This window comes from Anneissia japonica, unplaced genomic scaffold, assembly GCF_011630105.1.
Source record: "Anneissia japonica isolate Jap-2015-1 unplaced genomic scaffold, ASM1163010v1 scaffold287587_len645178_cov120, whole genome shotgun sequence".
In the NCBI taxonomy this organism is placed as follows: Eukaryota; Metazoa; Echinodermata; class Crinoidea; order Comatulida; family Comatulidae; genus Anneissia; species Anneissia japonica.
This window is the reverse complement of record NW_022718938.1, coordinates 423,928-427,521: the sequence shown is the minus strand read 5'-3', so window position 1 is coordinate 427,521 and position 3,594 is coordinate 423,928. Positions and strand designations below refer to the sequence as shown.

The 3,594-nt window shown below is 32.1% G+C and overlaps 1 long non-coding RNA gene across 1 annotated transcript; it reads left to right on the top strand.

Moving 5' to 3' along the window:
* Positions 1 to 661: 661 nt before the first annotated feature.
* LOC117110677 lies at positions 662 to 3,319 on the top strand. The gene is made up of 3 exons (XR_004445750.1): positions 662 to 868; positions 1,728 to 1,818; positions 2,547 to 3,319. It is a non-coding gene; the product is annotated as an uncharacterized LOC117110677 (long non-coding RNA).
* The last annotated feature ends 275 nt before the right edge of the window (positions 3,320 to 3,594 follow it).

Below are 3,594 nucleotides of genomic sequence, written 5' to 3'. Positions count from 1 at the left end.
TCACAACCAAATTTTCACTAACTTTCATCAAAAATGTTATCGTTTTTATAAAACGTTTTAAAAACGATTTTAAAACGTCGCTGTGTAATATTGCCTATTGTTTGCAGATTTAATGCATCATAACGATATAAAAACGTTATAAAAACGTACGCAAAGACTCCTCAACAAATGTATAATTATAACGAAATCACAACGTTCACAGAACGTTATATCAAAACCAAATTTTCACCAATTGTCAGAGAAATTGTTATCGTTTTTATAAATCGTTTTTAAAACGATTTTAAAACGTTGCCATATATTGTGTTTTATTTGCAGTTTCCTTGTACAAAAAGTTATAAAAACGTTATAATAACATAAGAAAAATACTTACAAACACGTTTATAAACACGTTTATCACAATTAAATCACAGCGTTTACAACGTTATCTCGCAACCAAAAATGGCCACCACTTTATTCCAGAAATTTAATTAACATATTTTATAAAGACCAAACGTACCCAATGCTACACCCAAACAATTAACATAGGTAGGCCTACAATGAAATTTGAACCAATTTATTCAGGTTAATTGTTTTCTTTAACTTTAACACATTAATTATATATGTATAAATCTACGTAGTCACCTTCATCATCCATGCATTTAAAATAAGTCTTAGCCACGAATAAAATTTACTGATTCGTCAACAAGCTTCATGTGACAATTTATCTACGCGAACGCGCGCAACCGTTGACCGATTGCCACTTTGCGCCTGTTTTTCGTTGGATGATGTAGGCTATGTGACGTCCGTTTTCTGAATTCAACTTTTGCTGATACTTTTAGAAACCCTAACTTTTAATCTGATCGTATACAATTTTATGAAACTATGGAAGGTAAGTTTATTATTTGATATACATTACGTTAAATTGTCTTTTAGAAAAAACACACAATAAAAAACACGTCAAGAAGCCAGAGCCGTCGGTAGACCTAGGCCTAGGGCCAAAGCCTGGCCTGGGCCGGGGCTAGGAAAACACGTCAAGCCAGCCCTAGGTAGGTAGCCAGAGGGTTGAAAAAGGAAAGTAGGAACAGATTTTCTAGCAAAGGGAGCACAAAGGCGCAGTGGGAGTTGGGGGTCTAATGCTTATGCCCTCGGTGAAAAAAATCTGTTTTCTGCAATAGTTTGTTGTTGGTGTTATTTTACGTCAGGTTTTTTGGTTTTGTGACATAAATACGGATCCTAGCTAGGGCCTAGGCCTAGTTCTACAGTTATCCTGTGCTGTAGGCCTAGGCCTAAGTGTGTATTGAACTGCGAGGCATTTAATGACAAATAATACTCCTTTTCATAGTTTTAAATCAAGAACAAACCTGGGAATATCATGATGATAGATGAGGCATATGTGCCTTGTCTGTCTCATGCTAGCGGCCCTGTATTTGCCCTGGTACTGGCACATAGGCCTAGGCTTAATCTAATTATTTTTACTAGGCCTAGTGATTCTTAGGCATGACGTTTTTGTATTTGTCATGAGAAGTTGCTGGCTATAATATTACAGTTAAGATTTCTAAGTCTGCTTTCAGTGTCGGAACAGGTCACAATGTCATTCACCATTTTTGATTGTGCTGAATACTATTTTTGTATTGCCTGTATGACTGCAGCTCATTTGTGGATTCTATATATTAACTGTTTATTAACTTTTCTTTAATTAATATTTTTGGGTTGATGCCATTAATTGATAAATATATGTTTACTTTTAGTTACCAATTACCTGAGGGAAGAAAGTTCAACAGCATTTAGGCAAGTCCACCGTTCTTCTGTAAAGGCACCCTGTATGCATAATTAAATATGGTAAGTCCAGGCTTTATCTTATTATTATTTTTATTATTATTATTATCATTATTATACAATATTACATCATTGTTTGTTGATTATAGAAATGGTGGGCTATCACTGCTATCAGCATGATATGCTAACCTTGTATGTACTGTGTGCGTATGTTTATCATTCCATAATGATCACTTCAAACAGTTTAATTACCTATAATATTTTCATTTATTATTTTCATTATATTAACTAATACATTGATTTAGAATGGGAATTAATTGTTTTAAGGATGTCAAGTATCACGGCTTCAGACAAGTTATTAGAAAGTTTTAACTTATCATGATAATTTATACTTACCTTATATTATTTTTTCATAAATATTTAACATAGGCCTACACATGTTATTTTTAATAAAAATGTAATTATTCTAATCTGTTGAATTTGTTTATAGGACTAATATTCAGCAGTTCAAATAATATATTAACAAGGGTGATCATACGTTTGTAATTAAATATATTGAGTTGGTGTTACCTTGGGACTATTAAAAGTATGGTTTTTATAGCTGTTATATAGCAAATGTTTTACTATGAGATACTCAAAAGAAAATGTTTGGTTATTAAGTCAAGTTTAACAGTAATGAAAATCACTTCACTTCAGAAAACACTACTAAAACTCATCCTACATGTAGAATATTAATTATAAAAACCAAAAAAGGCCGACTGTTGACACATTTTTGTGTTCACTTTTTACAGAAACTTAAGCAAGTTTGTAATGAAGAAGATGTAGTTGCCAGAAGAGATGACAACGATGAGGACGATAGCAATATTATGTGAATGCGTTTGATTTGTAGCACATCCTCTTTATTGGTTCTGATACAACATTCTACTTCGCAAATGGTTCCATTGTGACAAAACAGCTATGAATTTCCTCTGTCAAGGCTTGATTCAGAGAGGGTGTAGCCATCTGCTTTTCTCAATATCCAAGATTTTTAAGTGTGCACTATGGAGTTTTGTACACTAGGCCCCTTGTTTATTTTTGATATTTCTTTGACATTTTTAAAATCAATTGAACTTGCCAAATACTGACTGAAATAACTGTACTTACAGAAATAGTATAGAATTGTCAGCACTTGACTCTAACTTGATTTTGATTTATTATTTTTTTGGATATTGATTATTGTATATCCTTTTGTCCTTTATTGAAATGGGGCTTTTGCTAATTTACAGTATAATACAGTACACTAGGATGCATTAAACATTAAAGGATAAACACATAACGCTATATAATTGTAAGTAATTTTGTATTGTTGACCTCTTTTGTCCCAAAGCATCAAAGTTAACACGATGTAGTGACCAGAGGCCGACCTACGGATATGCACAGTGTACAGCCTTTGTTCAAGTTTTGAAAACGTCTTGGAATACCAATCAAACTCAAAAGTTTTACCGTTATTTTGATGTTTTTAAACGTTTTTAAAGCATTCTTAAAAGGTATTACAAGACCAAAGTCAATGTAACTAGAGTTAACAATTACTCTATTTACATTGACTTTGGTATTGTAACACATTTTAAGAATGTTTTAAAAACGTTTAAAAACATCAAAATAACGTTATAATAACGTTTCTGAATGTTAAATTGAAACGTTATTAAAACGCTTTAAAAACCCCACATAATTACATTTTTAAAACGTAATATTATAACGTTTTACAAACGTAATAAAGACCCTTTGTAGACGTTTTTAAAACGTTTTTAAAACGTGATACAAGAACAAAGCCGATGTAACCAAGGTTATTTTTACGTTATA